This window comes from Acanthopagrus latus, chromosome 17 (assembly GCF_904848185.1).
Source record: "Acanthopagrus latus isolate v.2019 chromosome 17, fAcaLat1.1, whole genome shotgun sequence".
NCBI classification, from domain to species: Eukaryota; Metazoa; Chordata; class Actinopteri; order Spariformes; family Sparidae; genus Acanthopagrus; species Acanthopagrus latus.
The window spans coordinates 13,097,211-13,118,188 of NC_051055.1; the positions used below are offsets into that span (position 1 = coordinate 13,097,211).

Below are 20,978 nucleotides of genomic sequence, written 5' to 3' on the forward strand. Positions count from 1 at the left end.
AAGGTTTAAGGTTTTAAATGTCTGCAGAAAGTCTAGATCAGTCATGTATTCCAAAAAAAGGAAAGAGAGTTTCCAGCCCACATACATCTTACAGTTACTACTACAGTATATACACATCAATACACAAGACAAATCTTTACTGTGATGCTTCAGGGAATCTCACATGTATATTTGCTTACTATCAACAGTGAATGAAAGCCTGTTGACTGAAACCCGGAGGAGCTCTTTGATTCAGTACTTCAGCTACTTTATATCAACTTGTAGTATTTAAGATGATTCTAGAGAGCGGAATAACATCACTCCTACGTTATGGTAACCTACCTTCCCCTCTGCCTAATTTTAGACATGGTGTAAATGTCATTGATTAAACTGCATAGCAAGACTAGAGCTACATTTCAAAAGAATACTTTCAGGTAGATCGCAATTAAGGTCCTCTTGCAGTGGCCTCTGAGGTGCTCCGGTGTCAAAGTTAACAACCAGAGGTGACTGCACCTTTGAGGTTGAAGTTCCCTGGCTCATAAATGGTTAATGACAATTATCACTTTCTGAGTATAGGCTCCTGTAAAACCTAACTTTACAATTTAGTTACAAATATACGAAAATGTTGAGAAACGCCCTATCTATAAATGTTGAAAAATCCATCCCCTAGTCAGGACCGCCACCAAAAGTAAATGGGGTCTGTTCTAGGCCGACAAACATCCTTCATCTAAATTTTGTGGACATCTGTTTGTAGTTTTTGTGTTATCCTGCTGACAAACCAGCCAGTCAACCAACCCACAACAAATGAATATGGGTGAAAATATAACATCCTTGGTTTCAGCTACTATCAGAACACACGTAAAGCAAACTTCCATTTTCAAGTTGATCACTGTTTGTTCCCCTTCCATCACAGCAACTTTCTTCAAGTATTATTTCACTACCTCTCTTGTTGACATTGCCTACATGCTCCAAGGCTTTGACAGTCACTGACAAGTATTAAAAAAGAATACCCTTCTTATGAACAGACTTTCCAGGAACGTGAAGGTCACATACAGCAAGCAGGCACAATCAACCAGCTTCATGCTAAATTAGAGCACCGCTCACTGCTAGAGCTTAATGATCTAACTGTCATTTGACTGTAGGTCTGGAAATGGTTGAGTGTCTGCTTAAGCTATGTGTTAAGACATATCATATCTTCCAGGCCCACAAAAATGCATTTGCAATTGCGGGGGCACGAGCTCAAGCACACACAGACACACAAACTAACAGAAAACCACACGACCATCATTATCATTAGCTGTGCAGAGACAGACAGAAAGATGCATGTGGTCATTCAGAGTAAAGATGGTGTTTGGCTAATTGGGCAGTTGATGTGCGTGCGTGCGTGCGTGTGTGTGCGTGCGTTTGTGTGTGTGTGTGTGCAAGAGAGAGGGAAAGAGTAAAACTGTGTGTTTAAAGGCGTGCATAGGCCAGACAGATTAAAGATGATGACAGCATAATTGTCCAGAGTGAAAGAGTTTCAAAAGCTCATCATCGTTGACATTAAGATGCACTAATGATTTCTAGAGCCAGTCTCGTCTAAAAACACCATCAAAAACATCCATCAATCATACGTGATCAGATCTAAAGGCTAGCACACACAATACAAGAATGCATTCAGGACGTGATGTTCATTTGTTTCAGTATGCAATTAATCAAAAGCATATTTCACCTTGGTCCAATACTCAGTAATAGCCTAGTTCATTAAATGTTCTTTATCATGTAATGCAGGCTGTGTTCAGCATACACATTGATAAGAGCTGCACTCAAAAACCTGGAGGTCATGCTCTGTGCGGAGACATGTTGTCATCAGCTAACATTGATGCATAATGAGAGTCTGTCACTGCTCAGCAACATTAATACCGCAGTTGATTTGCTGCAGCATTTTTTTAAAACAAAATCTGTGTCATATTTTTAAGCATTTTAGCCTGAGGGAAGGTGATGACAGCAAATTCCCAGGGTAGCTGATGTCAGCTTGTTTGAGCTAAATAATAACAATCCCTCTGCCAAGGTCTAACCTTTGCTTGCATCATCTACATCCCATGTGTGAATGTATTCCTGCAGCCACAACACCATCAGCATCACTTTCTACACCACAGCTCATTCCGAGAATAATATTGGTAATATGTGGTCACACAATACAGGGAGCTAAATTGGTTTCTTCCAAAAAACATTCCTGTGATTCCACACATGATGCTGCCAAGTTAGTAAGCTTGTGTATAGTCTGCTATTAAATACCTCTTGTGATTCCTGTGTTAATTATATTTTGAACTGGGTGATTCTTTGGAAAATTCTCAGGTGGTTACTCAAGGCCACAGTCATACATATATCTCCAGACAAACTCAATAACCTGCCCAGTAATTTGCCCCTTTGGCCTGCGTCTCATTCCCTTTTGTATAAGGTGATCCAATGGTGTTATCGTTGGCCGAAGACACAGAGAAGGTGGCCGTTTCATCAGGAAATGTTGAATGCTCTCATTTCTCTATCTCCTCTCATACACACTACACAGCTGCTTCCTCTGGTTTTCTGTTGTGTGTGTGGTGCAGACATGGGTCGCACTGGCTGAAATGCGTCTGTGCATCAGGCATGTCAAGATTGCTACAGGAGGTCATCATTACAGGAGCAATTGGTACTCTAGATAGAAATGTGTATATCTAATAATGAACAACTATTTACATTTGCATCTACTATAATGTGCTTTTAATCTCCAATAAGTGACTGAGTCTTGATTCATATTTTATCAGCAGTGCCAAGTTTGACAAGTTGATCTGAGTTTTGAGGATAAATAATCTGTAGTTCAAACAGCCATAGGGCAGGCACAGTTTTTCCAGCAAATGAGCAGGGAGCTCTAGGTGCAGGCAACATGGCACGAAGTGGAATATTGTTCATTTACAATCACTACTGACATTTTAATATAAAGCTGGCTGCAAATCAGTGAAGTACCCCTACAATTTAAGGTGGTCTACAAAGCAGGATGAACATGCCTTGCATAAGTGTCCTTAAGCAAGCCTCAAGTCCGTACCAGTTTAAGGTGCAGTGTCCTCTAGCTGCTCCGCACAGAGAAAACTAAGGAAGAATTTAAACATATCAATTTAAGGTTGATAATCAAAACGTGTTAGATGAAAGGTTGAATCTTTTGAAAGAAATTGAGTAAATTTCCACTCTGCTTTGACTTGTGTGTGTTCATTCCATAACCTCGATTTTTTACGTCACCATATCATGTAGTTTAATGTTGGAGCAGTCATAAACAAGGGTGGGGAGAAGGACACCTTTCCTAAAAGCTATTAACACTCACTGAACTCTGACACAGCAGCACAAACAAGGCGTAGGAAGAAATGAATAAAATTCCAAATGGAAGGAGGGCAGGACAGGAAGATATTAATGATGAAAATATAAAGAGAGGGATCTGTGCTGTTTGGCCACACTCAGTAATCGCATACAGTACATGCATTTATCTATAAAGACATTTACATCAGGGGAGACTTGAACATTTAAGTTTAACTGAGGATATGTACAATATGTGTATTTGAGAAAACATTTATATTGTATAAGAATAGTTATTGCAACTGCAGGTTAATGTTGTGAAATAATTCACTTAGAACAGTGCATGCAACTGACGGCCATGTTTGTAGTTGGAGGCCAGTAGCATGGTATTTGGCATAGGACGTATAGGATATCCGGTCACAATAGCAGCCAGGTGGAATCTGCATGGGAGTGAGGAAAGATGACAAGAGTCTCATGTATTGTATTTGTGAAATAAACTGTCTCTCTTTCTCGAGTGTGTGTGTGTGTGCACACATCTGTCTAACAAAGAGGCTGAATGTAATACACAGATTTGACTGGCTGAGAGAGAGAGAGAGAGAGAGAGAGAGAGAGAGAGCACACACAAAAGAGAAAACAGCTGTGTGTATGTATAAGCTGCGTTTGTCTTTGTAATAATAATACCATCAACATGTCAGACAAATGCCATACACATATCAAATATTCATCACTCCAACTCTGTGCCAAAAACCTGTATTATCTGAGTGTGTATGTTTGTGTGCGTCTGTGTGTGTGTGTGTCCATGTGATTTTTCAAGCAAACCTTCTCACCTGTCCAGAAAAGACAAAAAGGTAAAAAAAAAACAAAAAAACGTAAACAACCCAGAATTCAGGGAAGGGAAAAATATGTCATTCTAGTTGTGTCTTTATGTAGATCATACAGAAAGCTAGAAGCAACCCTTTGTCTAACTTGCGAGATTTAATTCTATGTTGAGCTACAGTTTAATTAATTAACAGGCATTTTAGTGACTAAAAGTCACAGTATAAGCTGCGCTGACATATACGGAAGCCTTCATATCTCATACCATTATGATGTATATAATTTCTTATGGCCTTGCGTTCCTGCTCCTCCTCTGGTTAAGAGGAGGGGAGAGTAGGAGGAGGAAAGAGACAAGGGCTTTGAAGTGGTTGCTTTGAAGAACCACGACAGAACCAATTGATTCAGGTGATTGGGAGCTTTAGTAAAAACCACAGTTGTAACAGTAAAGGGTCCTAAATCATAAATGAAACACAGAAGTGGCACAATATGACCACACATTTTCATGTCATGCTGTCTCTATTTGGTACTTTCTGGCTCAGATTCCTTGAGTAATGTATGCATACATATTGTACAAAAGAAAGTGTAAAGCTCACTGGATGTACATTTTATTCTGTCAAGTAACTCCCAACTGAAATGAATGTAAAAAAAAAAAAAAAAAAAAAAAATATATATATATATAAATATATAAAAATATATATATATATATATATATATATATATATATATATATATATATATTACATTTCTCATTAATTCTAATATCAGATCGTTGTATGTACAAAACCTATTTTTTGTATAGGTTTTATTCAGAACAATCAAGGTTATTGATCTATGTACAGTATATTTAAAAGGATAGTAGACTTATTATCTATACGATAGACTTGGATTATTGCTAACAACCAATAAATATCTACAGAAACCAACACATGCTCTAATCCCTGACTGGCACTCATCACTTTTGCATTTCTTTTCTGATTCTGTGTCAATGGCCATGATTGAAAGACAAAACAACTGTGGGAGATGTGATTTTTTATAAACTGGCAGGTCATCAAATCCAATAAAAAAAATAAAAATAAATAAAATGTTGTCAACTTGTGGTGAGAATCTAAAGTGTAAACACATTTTCATCATTTTGGTCTTTCACCTATGTCAAATGTGTTTGTTTTGGCAGCTGCTTGTTCTGAGACTGTTTGTATCACCAGTGACTGTTTTACAGACAGGAACAGAAGTTTCTAGTCTATGTTCAATGCAACCAACTTTATACAACTCCATCACGTATGTATGTCTACCCCACAAAACACTTTTTATATGCACATGTGCATGCCTATGTTCCAATGTGTGTGTTTATGTGCATGTATGTACTGTATGTGGACTGTACTTGTGACTACACACATCAAGATTACCCTCCTATCCCGACCATACACATATGGGTTCAGTATGCTTACTTATCTTAATCTCTTTAGCATGATATACATTTTGATTGGCTGCCACAGGCTACGATGCTTAACAGATTATAGATTAGATGATCCTATTAAACTACATTAAGACTCTATTTTCCATAACACACAAGCCATCAACACATGGCTAAGCATGTTACAGTTCATACATGAAGAAAGAGCGTGGAAGAGAGAGCGAGAAGTAAACAGTGAGCATGTTTCAAGCTCATATAATTACAAATTTGACAGGACTTTAACTTTCAACAAATGTTCTTAAACTAAAAGTTATACTTATGACGGAATTGGTTAAAGTTTGCTGGACATTAAATACATTAAGAGAGACAGCCTGAAAGTCTGTAGATACAATATGTCTACTTCCTTTGGGCTGATTCAAGTATAAGCCCACACACTCATACACACCCCCTCATATATCACAGCTGCTTAATGTATAGCAACACGCTTAGCTGTGTGTTGCTTTGTGTCATGGAAACTAAGGATTTAATGCAGTATAATAGGATCATCTTTATGTGCATATAATCTGTAATCTATTAAACATCATAACCCTACAACCAATCAGATCGTGCAGGATCTAATGTACAGCAATAACAACTTATATCCCTTTGAGCATGTTTACTCTTTAACTCAATGACATAACAGATTTCATGAAATACTCTACACCCTGAGGCCAACAAAAACATATACGTCTCATTTTCTGACACTGAAAAATAGCATCGTATCAGATGCGACTTCTTCAGGAAGACAGTGAATCAAATTCAGTTAAACAGGGCTGGCAGCCTAGGATCCATGATTTTCAAGGCATACAGACTTTCATAAATTCAAACCAGCAGCATATTCAGTAGCATACAAGGCCCTTTAAACTACAAACTATTCATTTGTTACATCCTTCAAGTCATAATTTAAGAACACATTTTAGTAAAGTTGTTTAAGTGCCTCTCTAGACCAACATATACAGTAGATAATAAAACAGTTAAGTTAGAGGTTTTAAAAGCGATAAATGTTTGAAAAAGTATAAAGATATCAACTAAGAGGGTTTGTGAGCACTCTAGTCCGCCCCCCATACTTCACAGGTCTTATAATGGGGAAGCCCATCACTGCACTGCCAAATAAATGCATTCAGTATTCTGCTTTAAATTAATGCATGAAAAATTATTTTTCAACAGAGCTACAGAACATGACCTCACAAGTGCCAAGGCATATCCTTCTAACAAGCAAACCTAAGATATAGACATATGCATACATCATCTGTTGCTTGGAGCTATTCCTTCATTTGGCTAGCATGAATATGTATCGAAACAAATGAAAACACTGCTTTATAAATACCATATCAACTTCAATAAAAGCCTTTTCAAGAAAGGATTCATTTCGTCATCTCACGAAGAGAACACATACTCCCACCACACGCACACATCATCTACATATAACCATGTCTAACCATGCAACACTTTTGTACAGTGCAACTGACTGGAAGGCCTGTCTGACCTTCAATCACATTAGTCCCTCCCCTGCCCCCCCCCATCAGCCAATCCCCTCTAGCTGTCTGCCTCCATAGTAAACCTCCCACCCACCACTAGAAAGTGAAGCAGTCTGGGGCAGATGTCAACAACAGCAACTTGCAATGAAATGATGAATTTGGAGTGAAAAAGAGGAGAGAGAGAGGAGAGAAGAGAGAGAGTCTGTGTGAAATTCAGAGAAAGTGTTTGTTGAGAGAAGAAGGATCCAGAAATATCATATGGTATCTAAGAAACATGTCCAAAAGATGTACTAATGTATATACATAGTATCATTTGCCACTGTCAACAAGACGACTTACTTGACTGAAGGTGCTTATTATATATTTTGATTTTTGTATATACAATTATTGTCAGTTTATTTACTTGGTTCACATAGTTTATTCAGTTTATACTGACGTACTGTTTATTCTGTGAATATAATCCAACCCTGCCTGACTTATGATGATTATGAAATTGGCTGACACGAAAGAATAATCCCAGCTTGTCCAATATAACCTTCATTTATCTTTAGGTGTGTATTTAACAGCAATCACTGAAATTCTTGATTTTCACTAATCTTTGATTCACAGACATGCAAGAAATAAACATTTTCATCAGCAGTAACATAGTAGTAAACACATACACACAGACACAAGTCATCCTTCACTCCCCGACACATAAATTCTCACACATTTACACACTATAACTCACACCACACACAGAGTTTAATTGCAGTAATTAAGCAGCTTAATTTAGAGCAACAACTGTTGATGTTGAGCGTGGGCGTCTTGGCAGGTAGCATCATCATCACGGATTAACCCAACACACACTCTTGTATATGCAAATACTGTCTCTCAGGCATGTTTACACTAAATACATGCATGTGTGCATGCACATTGCTGTGTACATGCGGACACGTGCATGTGTTTATGTGCATGCACACTTGTGTATGCACATGCATATGCATGGCTTAAATAACCAGCCTACACAATCCTTTAAATAACAACATGTCAGCTTTAACCTACTTTCACATAGTTTCTGAACTACAGGCGTGACCTTCTGTGCAAGCCTGTGCATGAGCTACAACGTCAGGATACATCAAAGCTTCTATGTGATTGTTTATATACATGCACATGCAATGCATGTGGTATATAAGAAAAAACATGCTATAGTATATATGGGTCACATACATTGTATGGATATATCAAAAGTAATTGGCAGAGGGCCTCCAAGTGTGTGTGTGTGTGTGTGTATAGGGAATAATTGGAAAAGAAGTTATATCCACTCTTTCATCTTTTCTCTCTTTCTGTGTGTGTGTATTTGTGTATGTGTGCATGCGCACGTGTGTGTGTGATGTCAAAGAGGAAGCATCTTGTGAAGCTTCCATAGCAGATGGACTGCTGCATATAGAGAAAAGGGCATCTGTGGGGACCAAAAACAGTCCTTTTACTGCCCATCACGCTGCAATCTATTGGCAATCTTGTGAACTAATCAAAAGAAGAAGCAACAAGCTGAGGATAAATTACTCATGCTCTAACACTTCTTTTTGTACAGAGTCTCACTCACTTTATGCAATATAGCTTTAATAATAGATATCTCCAATGTGTTTCCAAAACATGTTTTTTCATGTGATTATTCTTTTGCATGGGAAAAAAACATGTTAGGACAGATGGCTGAAGTGCGATTACAGATTTCACTTGTACTTAATTTCACAAGCATTTAATTCAGCCCCAGTTTGATTGTAAAAATATTCAAACATTTTTTTCTTTCCTGTCGTGGCTTAAGTCGACCATAACACGAGGAACTCAGATTGGTTGCATCCTGGCATTAAGTCAATGTACAAAAATAAAAACTTAGAATGTTAGAAATGTCACTTCACATTGAGCATGAGTTATGAGTTATGTATGTCCTCGATGTGCAAGAATAGCAACCTGTCTACATCGTGGCCCTCATCTTGACCAGTGCATGCTGGGATATGCTCCAGGCCCTACAAACCTCACCAGGACAACCAGTGTGGTAAACTGGGGGTGTGGATAAATGGCAGAAATATGCCCTGGGTATTTGCTATTTCACCATCTCTTAGGTTATATAGATTTGACTGTATGCGCAGGAGGTAAATGTGTGGTATCAGATGAGTGTGAGTCATTCAGCCTTAGGTGATGGAGTTGTCCCAGTTTACCTGTGTACAGCTATTACAAAACACATGAAAAAGGACAGATAATTATTGAAAAAAAGTCGATAACTGGGAGAGACTGTGTGAGAACTCTTTACTGGGTTTTATTTTTTCAGGAGTGAAACTAATGATATTAGTGATTTTGTTAGCAATCAACAGGCCTTGTTATCTGCTCTCATTAAGAAATGCTCTCATTAGTGTCACTTAACAAGCAGAGAATACAATTACACAGAAGGGTGAAGTAAAAGATGCAGTTGTCACAATAGGTCAAATTCATCTGTTGATAAATTGTATGGTAATGTGATCCAAAGACAAGACTTGAAATACAATATCTGCCAAATCATTATATCTAAAAGGCTAGCACCTGCAAATGTTTGCCGTTTTTACTTGATTAAAAGCTTGAGAGTTGAAGTGATTATCACAAATCTTACCTGTCAATCCACTGATTAATCAAATCTTTTCAGTTCTAATTGAAATGTTCGAACAAAAGAAAGAAAATCTTTTCCTATGTTACTGCGAATTATATAACTGTATGGAGCAGGGGTAATATATCAAACAGGGATTATCTACACTGTCTGGAGATCTGACCCAATGTCTGTCTATCAAGATAATGAACTTGTACTGTACGTCATTAAAAGCACGAGTTGAAGCCGAGGGGAGGATGAATGGCTGATGGGGTGCGTGGATTAGAGGACGGGGAGTCTGAGACACAGATAGTGAGGGGGGAGAGAGTCAAAGGAAGCTATAGGGGGCAGATCCCATTTCTGTATGCTTCAGAGACCCCAACAACTGCAAGGCACTAAGGGCCTTACACACACACACACATACACACACACACACACACACACGTTTCAACATTCAGATTACATATGGAAATCAGCTCCTATTAGAAAGTCATTGAGGTGGTAATGGTTAAAATCAGCTGTCAAAGAAGTCAAGCCACTGGACACACACACACACACACACACACACACACACACACAGTGTTATTAATCAGACATAATAAGGTTCAACTCTTTCTAATTCAAGGCTGTTGACCTAATTTCTTTAGGTGCTGTTTGTATGGGTGTGTGTGCTCGCCTGTGTGCTTGTGCAGGCACTAATTTGATAAATAATAATATGTCTGGTCAGTATTTATGCTAATATATTCATGACCCACCAGCAGGCATCATGTCGTGTTTGTTAATTCACTTAGCCTGTTTGTGTGTGTGTGTGTGTGTTTGTCTATGTAATCTAAGGAAAGAGTTACTGTAGAAATCCCAGACGAACTTTAAACACACCCTGCATGTGTCTGTTAATTAAGCTAGTGACTCCATAATATATTTTGTGTGTGTGTGTTTATAACTGTATTTGGAAATTTGCAAATGTAAAAACATGTTGTGTGTGTGTTAATTTAGTCAGTGGATCTGAAAACATTATCTTATTACGTAAATATAAATACTTTGATGAACACAACTGGGGTATTTTCTGTATTAAAGCACTCGACTAATGACTATGATTAGCTTACTGAGTTAATAAACTGAGGAACAGAGGAACTGAGGCCATATGCACAGCTATTGATCCCATCTGCCCAACTTCTCTCATACAATCTTCCTCTTTGCAACCTTTAAATCCTCTAGCACTCCACATAGCAAAACCATCACCAGCATTAACACTGAAACTGACAACTTTGTGTGTTCAAACCACATTTGACCTTTCAAGTGAGATTACTGGTTACTAGTAAAGATGTGATTTTGAGTCGGTCACAAAACACTTTGGGTTAAGACATGCTTATGAAGCTCCTTGCCTAGAGATCTTAAGCAGGCAAACTCAGTGCACTTCTCTTAAATATGTTCGTAAAACCTTTAGCCATTAAGCATATCTTCAACTCACAAGCATGTCAAGTGAATTACTGACAAGATCCCAAGGATACCAAAAGACAATGCATTATGTTAAACAATCTATACAATACAAAACATCAAGATTTATTAATTTCATATACAACACACTTTGCTTAAATATTTTGAGGAAACAAGAAATGTCCCATTTCAATATAAAACATTTCAAATCATCTGCTGATGAGAACTGCAGCAAATTTATATTATTTGTGTCGGGGTTTTTTTTTTTTTTTTCTTTTGAGGAACAATCCCTATCAGTGTTAAAGACATAACAAATATGTTACTTCATAATAAGATAATCCATGTTCCCGCAGTCAAATGTTTTCAATGTGAATCAGCAGAAGCTGTAATTTAAAACAGCTCTGACAGGCTTACATCGTTGATGTAAAATTATGAACAGTGAAACTAGATTACATGTTGCAGGACCTGAATCCAGCATGAAAATGGTAGGCCCCACCATTACTAATGGAAACTATTTTATAGAAAGGTAATAATTTACTGTACATACAATTGAACTGAATGGCTATAGTGAAAACATGCAGATCATAAATCACTTCCAAAACAAGGCATCATTTCATGACAATTACAGGGAATACTTTTAGGGTTTATGTGATTAAAAACTCACTTTTATCATGTGGCCTTTCTTTAACCGATGGCATTTATTGTTACCATTTAAAAAATTGTATCTTGTTTATATCTTAAGTTTTGGACTTTATTTGCTTTCTATATATGTATTAATTGTAAAGCTCTTATAACATTTTTTTAAGGTGATTCTTGAATAAAGTCCTATTATTATCTCAAATCTTGTGTTATTAGCTGCAGTAAACATGAACTTTATCAACATCCGCTTTATAACATAAATGGAAAAGCACTGCTTGCATCAGATATGGGCCAGACACAATCATGCAGACATTGGACATTAAATATCATGACATGTTTGTCATAATTGGACCACAAAAAGACAGTTTAAAGCCCCAAACAGTATGAGAGATACCTTTTGCTTCCAAGAACTTGAAAGGATAATTTGTAAATGGATGTCTTAAAGGCAACAACAATTGCATCTTTCCAATAAAGGACAATAGGAGTTAAACTTATAGTCTTATTTTAATGCAAACACTCTTGCCCCATCACTCATATCATTAACCCCTGCAATGCTCATTTTTACAAGTCCAAACTGTTTCATTTTCAATATAACATACTTGTAGTACAGCTAAATTATTGATGGCTTACAGTATCCTCCACAATCATGAATGAACATACACATTTATGTGTGGACCATGTTCAATCACAAATTATGCTACATGAGAATTCTTCCGAGAGAGGGGAGGGACTCAAGATATACAGTACAGTTCCATATCAGAGGGAGGGGGAGCAGCAGAGACTGCAAGACATGGAAAAAGAGTGAAAAGGGGGGCAAAGTGCTGGAAAGAATGTGCTAAGAGCTTATTAAAGCTGTTCTTGACTCCGGTTAATTTATATCAGCTTCAAACACACACAAGTCACAATAGGAAGGTTTGGCACTCTCAGATAACTACACATGAACACATCATCATCCTCTCACACACATCATTCATGTCCACTACAGGGGAGAGCAGTAACAGAAATGTGTGATCAACAAAAGTTTTTAGGAGTGTTGGGAAAGAATATCCTCCCTTGAACAGATGAAGAGGCAGGTATGCACATGAAGTTGTGTTTGTGTACACTTGTGTACAATTCTAGCTACTAGGCAAGGAGCTTTACAGCAAAGCCAAGCACACACACGCAATGGGGGTTGAAGGGAATCAGGCATAGGGTTTTCAGCAAAGTGACAGATGTGGCGACAGGCCGTCCAGTCAGGCAGAAACACTCAACAGCTTCTTCAGCTGAAGACCTGGAGTGACATTCACTGCGGCAAGAGAGCAAAGTGTCAGCACAGATACACACATACACAGACACACAGACATACACATGCATGCACGCAAAGCATAAATATACAAATACAAATGACAAAAGAACAAGGGAACATCCACAAACTGCTAGAAAACTGAATTCACTTTGGTCAAATTTTCCCTTAAAAATAGCTGTAAATCAATCACTGTTCTTGTTTTATCCCAATATTTCACATCATAAAAAGTGTATGACTTAGGGGGGTTAAATGCCATACTATTGCATGAGGTGGACGGGAGGAGTTAAACAGCAAGATGCGGGTTTCAGACATGTCCCGACGTGTACCAAACATGTATCAGCATGTGACTAACTTTGGAGGACAGAACCTGCTTAGCCAAGTAGGCTGACAGTTGTGATGATTTTAAATAGCATATACCATTATTTGGTTTTAAATAAAAGTTTGTCTGTGTTTTATATAACAAACTATTATAACACTTAACACAGTGGACATGAGAAGGTTTGAGTGTGTAGTCTCTTTTCCCTACTCATCTTATTATTTTCTTTCACAAACTTTAATTGAATCAATTCTTGTCTTTGTTTAAAACTTTACTTAATTATCTTCTTTTCTTCTGTCTCTTTGTACTTTCTCATTGCAGGTTCTGTATTTTTCCGTCGGAGTATTTGTTTTGCTTTCCTACATTAATGAAATGTCCTATTCATCCATTTTGTCAAACTGACTTGTGTTTTTAAACATCAAAACAAACCAAAAAATCTTTACTTCACAGAATGAGATTATGTATTGGATAGAGATTTCTGAGGTCATAAGAAGAGACAACACATGCTTCAGTGGTTCTCATGTGATAAATAATGAATGAATGAAATGATGGATTCTAACATACAGTATACAATATTTTTTAACACAGAAATGATCCAGTGTAATGAGTCACTGTCCACAGATTGAGCTGCCATGCTTTCAACTTCTCATTTCACCTCCCACGCATATTTTATAAGCAACATAGCCGTGCTTTTGCACGTTTTACCTCATGTGTTTGAAAGTAAATGTTGCAGCCTATTCAGAGCTGTGCCGTCTGCTCAGCTGAAACTTGTGTTGTGAAACCTTCAAATGATATGGAAATCAACTTCTTGGACTTTATTCACCCAACTCAGACCAACTCCATTTATCAATGCTTCAGTGACAAGATGTGAAGCCAGATCAGAATGTGAAATATAGATAAGATCACAGAGAAAAACATTTTTTAAAAGGAACTGATCAGTATCAACCAAAATTTCACCCTGAAGTTTCTAAGCATCAAAATGTTTTTCTCTTTCCCGCTGCAGTTGAAACTGCTCACTACAGTTACTGATATACTCTGTACCAATGTTTACAGATATAGACAGTGAAAAGAAAAAAATATGAGAGAAAACAAGAACAAACAACAAAAATGGAAAGGAATGAAATTTGCACAGAAAATTCTTCTGTTTCATTTTCTTGTTCGTGTTGAATATTCAAATTCTGGCTCATCATCCTCAGCTTAGGCCTGGTAAAACATTTTTCTCCTCTACATCAATACAAAAGTAAATCCAGGCTGTAGAGTAGCACATGTAGTAACCCTACACCTTCTTGGTTTGCCTGACAATGCCAGCTTCCCACTCACTTACCTGATTTGCATATTGCGATAACACTGCAGACTACATATACACAATAAGTAGGTGTGGACTCCCATTATTTGAATAGAATACTGGATGCAGATCAGATAGTGATGGAAGATTTAAATATCACAGGTCTTAAGAAACAAAAGCTTAAACCAAAACTTTAGAAGTAGTTTGAAAACAAGCTGCATGAATAAATGCAACTAACATCAGGCTTTAAGCCACATTCATTTCCAAAAGATTTTTACAAAACAGGCTACATCTATTGGAACTGATTTTTTTTTTTTCTTTTGCTCATTCAACCATCTTGTAGTAAAAATAACTGATCAAGGCATGGAGCAATGTTCTCAGCATTTGTGTTTCAGGCTTGCCATTATAATGTTATGTTGCAAAATATAATCATCAAGATGTGGTAAATGGAAGCACCTTTAATGCCTTACTTGTCAGTTTGTTCCCACCTCCACAAAAATGACAGATCCTCAAGTTTAAGTGATGGTAATTTGTCAGTGTAGTCACATACTCTCTCAAAATGGATTTAAGCGCTCACCTCCCACAGCTGTTGTCATCTACAATCAACTATCAACAAAAGAGTTCAATACACATATATAATCCAAAGTGAATGTTTCATTCTGGATTTTTATTTTTAGACTGTAGTGGGACAAAACAAAGCTTGTTTGTCGAGGGGCAATGCCAAGTGCAACCTGCAGCACAGACACAGTCGAGTTAAAACAGTTAGAGGGAACATTTACTAGAGGACATATTCAGTAGTTTCCAGCATCTGCAAAACATTCCTCTGTGTTCCGAACTGTGTGTGCGTGGGTGTGTGTGTGTGTGTGTGTGTGTGCGTGTGCATGCACGCACACACATCAGCTGTCCCCCCTGTAGCCCTTTCATGTCACCCAACACCAGGGGCTCGTGGCAATGGCCACGGGTGGTCCACTATGTGAGAACTGGTTCCTGCAGGGGGTGTGAAGAGACCCCCTGATGGTATCAAAATATATACCACAGGGGGACAAACACACACAAGAATGTACCCACAAACACCATACAGTGCTGTAAATTATACTCAGAGGACGTGGGTGTCTTTTTCCTCATTATACACACTGATATTTTTTTTTTGCAGGTTCTTCCATTCCGTCATTCCTGCTGTTTTCCAAGACAAAAATGAAAAACATGTCTTGAACAGGACATGTGGCCAATTTAAGATTCATTAGCAGGGACAGAATCTCTCAGTTAATTCAGAATTGATTCTTGATTCAATAAATCGAAATATAGCACTATATTCAGGCTCTTACTCCATTTTGGTGTACAGTTTAGTCATTTCTTTATTGCACTGACTTAAAATACAGAATGGCACAGAAATACAGAAATGTGACACTAACTGGTCTAGATGAAGGTGAAAGCCTGACAAATAGAACAAAGTCAACAGCAGCAGCAGCAGCAATTATTTCAAACATGTTAGTCTTCTCTCTGTAATCAAAGTAATTTATTGACTGCCACCATTGGCTGAAATATCCTTAGTGTTGGTCTTGTTGTTTTGTGATGCAACCATTACCAACCCCATATCTGTCGTAGCAGTATTACCAGAGAACCCATCATTATCACCAGTGCTGAATGATTGATCAGAGTTGACTGGAAGGGTTTGTTTTTTCGTTTAAGATTTTTGTGTGACAGTGTTACTGAATCTTGGTTTGCCAACTCATTTGCTAAGATAAGTCAGTTTCAAACTGTTTCTCTTCAATGTTATTCATGTCTGAAAGTTGATATTCTTGTAATGTGAGGGGAAATGTGGCTAATATCATATAAAAACTAGACACTGCACTATCATTTCTTGAGTCTAGTATTGCAGGGTATGTTTCTATATGTACACAGCCACGCCAATATTTAAGTATCAGACCCAAAACAGGCTAAGAAAGGACTCAACTCTACAGTGCAAGTTCAATATCCAAATCACAAGAAGCTGAATTCTTTTGCTAAAGGCAAAATCACTCTGATACGAACTGCACCGCTCCACAGATGCCCTGGCCAACAAATCTTGTTCTCTAGATGCATGAAAATGTTTGCTTGGTACAGATTCCAACAACTGTCACGTTATTATGATGTAAATGAAAAAACAAAACAAATTTTAATGCAAAAATAATTATTCCCACCTGTTTGAGCAGGGTGTATTGGCCATTACATCACGCTATCCTAATGCTCAACAACCCCACAAATAAGCACTCTAAACAATAATTTACCCAGGATGAACTGGCTTGCTCATCTAAAAGACGGCACTAATGGACAATGTGTCCCTTGACCAAAGCCACAATACCCCAGAAAAAGTGACAAATCAAGTCTAACCCACATACCTTCTTACACCATTCCCTTGGTGTTGTTTGACTAGTCTCCAAGGCAGTTTAAATAAATGAGTAAAAGTCATAAATTCATGTATAAATATTTGTTTGTGTATTTTATTGCCTAAAGCCCTTAATAATGAGACTGGTACATACATCAGTGTAACAGCAATGCTGTAGAATCATGGTTAATGAATTATTTCTGCAAATCATGAACTAACTGCAGGGCTAATATTTTGCTGCAGATTTCCCTCCTTATTCAGCTGAATGGGAGATATATTAGTTGCTGATGGTATGTGCCTTGAGGAATGTACTAAAGTTCAGCCTTTTCATAAGCAATCTATTTATCTATCCATCTGAGTGTAGATAAGCCAACATTAGCTCAACATCAGACAGCAAACTAAGCAAGAGAAAGATTAAAAGAAAAAGTACAGTGGTTGATAAAGGACAGAGAAGTTACACAGAGACACAGACTGCAAAACAGGGAGAGATATCATGCGAGAAAAATAAGACTAAAGGTGTCCGACAAGACAATAAGGTGATTAAGTTAGAGAGATGTACACATAAAAAGGCTGGCCTAGGAAAATTGATTTGAATCAAAACAGAAAGATGAGAATGCAAAGGAGATGGAACTGATTGAAAATGAGAGAGAATCAAAGAATGGTCAGATGTAATGACAGAGGGAGAGAAAGCAGAGAGAAGAGGGAGAAGAAAAAGACTGATGGAACTGGTGGGACTGAAGTGATGGAATGGATTCAGACAAGAAAACAGACAAACACTAGAGCAAAAGTGGGACAGTTGCATAATGTTTAAGATTGCGGACCAAATAATATCTGTTTGACTTTTCATTTCTCCGTCTGACTCCAACTCTTCTCAAGGGGCCACCCTCATGAAATGGAAAAGAAAAAAACAGTTCAATAAGGTACTTTTAAGAAATAAATATTTCAGTCTCTCTTCACCGGCTTTCAATAGTCTCCCTCATTTGATTCATTCCTCTTTTACAGGTAATGAGTTGTGTTGATCATAACATTGATGTGGGGTTAAAGTTAATTACAGGTAGAATAACTAATTAATTGTGATGTGAGTGTCAAGTGGGAAAATTAAGAACATAGAGAATGAGTTCACCTTTTGCATGTCAGTCAATTATAAGGATCAGATTTAAATGAACTGTCTTTGAACTAAATGTAAATGTGATTGTAGGTACATTAAATATGTTGTCTGTTCACAGTTCACAGGCATTTAAAAGACGTTGATGTTGATAAAAAAAAAAAAAAAATACTGAAATCCTTTTCCATTGGTTACTATGTATAATGTGAACTAAGAGTAGATCTTTAACATCAACATAATCTACAAAAAAACCTAACATGGGAACCTCAAAAATGCAATCAACAACTAATCTTAAAACGCTGTAGGTATTGTGGAAATCACCAAAGACAAACTTTTACTAATTGATCAAATTGATGCATTATCATTAATGAATTATCAATGAACACGGACCAAATGCCTGTGGACGCATTTGGATAGACCTTCAACCAATTAGAGCAAACAAAAAGTGATACAACCATTCAGAGCAGTAAGACTTGTGTGACATGTAGCACTGAATAAGACATGCAAGTTGGGATGCAGGAAAGAAAATTACTGCTTGGCCATAAACATTCTAAAACTACAGAGGTGAGAAACAGAAAAAAAAAGTACAAGAATATTCATATTTGGTTCATGAACTGTGCATAGTTTGACAGTTTGATGTGTGTTCCTTGCCAACAACCAACAGAGCCTAAAACGTGTGGCTTTTTCAATCATCCTACCAAAACTCTCCTCCATATTAGATAAAACGGTTGTACTGGCCTGACACAAACTAATTTGCCGGGGAAAACTGTCTGATCAGGAGGGGAACCAGACACATCTGCCAGAACAAATAACATGAGCTCTGCAGATTTGTCTGGTTCCCAGAGTAGCAAATTATTATGAATTACTCTCTCATCTCTTATTAGCATCCTTTCCAGGTACAGCAGGCAGCTGTTTTCAACTAAAAGTACCTGCCTAACCCAAAAAGGAGACATAAACAGTTGGTAACTTGCTGATAACCATGCAATGCATCTTTATATTTTATATACAAAGGTGATGCAAGTGCATTCAAATGTGGATATGTTTATTGCCATGACAAACATACTCAGTTATTCATTATACTATCCAAGGATAAGCCATTGAATACTTTTCTCATGTACCTTTTGCTGATCTGAAGCAGTCTCTGTGGAAAGCCACATGATAAGAATGTGCCACATGGCAGAAACTTTAATCCCTGCAGGTATCTGAAGGGCTTTTGTTTTGTGACACTGCCAAAAAATCTGAAAGGGTTCAAACAAGGGACTGTGTAGATTAAACAGCCCAATTAATCTCTCCTTCTCCAGCCTCCCAAGTCCCAAGTCTAGACTTCAAAGCAGGCATAAATGTAAGGACTTGAGCCACTTGTAGCTTTGTTATTTTTTTCCCTTTTACACTGGCATGTAACATGACTCATTGGGGCTTCAGGAAACAACCTAGCAGTCATGTAGTTTTCTTAAATAGAAGAGCGGTTGCGAATAAGGCAGGACAGAGAGCAAAGGCTTACTTGTGTTCCTGCAGGATATTTAAAAAAAAAAACAAAAACCTGCACATGGGGGAAAAAAAACCCCCCAAAAAACTAAAGAATGTAAATCTCGACTGAAAAAAATACATCACGTTCTTAACTCTGGAAAGAAACTAACGCTGGTGCAGGGATTCAGCATTATGTCTATATACTTTATTTTAGAGAGAGATATGGGTTGGTAAACTTTCTAATTGTCAAAATAAATTTCAAGAAGCAGTACAAAAAGATAGGATGGGGTATAAGGAGGAAGAAGTAAACTATGAGTAAGTCACAGAGAAGGGATCAATTGTTAAGGCACAGGGGTATAAAGTTGGCACAGAAAAAAAACAATGGTTGTGGTACACCACTTTGTACCTTAATCAGCGGGTTATGATATCCACTGTAATTCTCAACTGAATCATACCACCTGCCTTTCACTGTTCACTGAATCTGATTAATAAATGTGTTCTTATGTTGTTTATCTAACTTGGTTGACAGACAAATGAAAGTTGCATTGGAACTGAAAGGGGGATCCCAAAATATTTCTTTTGAGTGGTCAATCCTTGCAAATATTTACAAGCTCACAACAACATCGAAGAGGGTGTCATTTATGTGTCATCTTTCGAGACTCGCATGGACTAACAAGGAGGAAGTTGGTATGTGAACACAAGAGCAGGAGGGTGCTTAAACAGCTTGGGAAAGGGAACAAACACACACACAAACACACAGTGGCGTTTTGGAAGGAAGAACTAAAAGCCAAATGTGAGTCAGAGGACTAACAGCAGTTAAACATTTTAACAGGCACAAGCCCACTCTGGGTGCATGTATGAGAGACGGTGTGTGTGTGTGTGTGTGTGTGTGCGCCATACAGACAATAACAAGGCCAGTAAGCCGAGCACATGGTCGGGGTGTGAATGTCAGTGTCCTACTGCCACCTATTGACTGAATGTGGAACTGCTCTCCCCTCCCCCACACAGGGTTGTACAGTAGGAAAATACAGTAGTACACACAGCCATTATGTGAGAGAAACAGCCACAGAAGCGTGGGGACAAGAAGAACAAAATATGTCACGAAAGGAGCAGGAAGTTATAAAAGGGAAGAAAAATGTTTAATAACCAAAATTAATTCTCTTTCAGACTGACTTTTCTCACAACCCCAACAAAACAGTATTGAAATCTGTAATTTTATTTTCATCTGTTGCTCAGAGATCCATTTTTGATGGCCTTCAGCGATTCAAATTCCTTTAATCACTTACATTTATGCTTCTTTTTTACCATAATGAGTTGTTGCCTTTGCTTAACTCTTAAGTGTAGTAAAGTGTGCGAAAGTTCATACAATGCTATCTGTCCTACAGCAAAAACAACACACACCACCATTATTGAGGCAATATTGTTAGTAGCAACACTTTGTATTTAACATACAAATATAG

The 20,978-nt window shown here is 37.6% G+C and overlaps 1 protein-coding gene across 4 annotated transcripts in view; it reads right to left on the reverse strand.

Annotated features, from left to right (window-relative positions):
- Nucleotides 1-20,978, reverse strand: part of cdkal1 (CDK5 regulatory subunit associated protein 1-like 1) — a 225,970-nt gene that overhangs the window by 101,678 nt on the left and 103,314 nt on the right. The gene's annotated exons all lie outside the window — the stretch shown is intronic.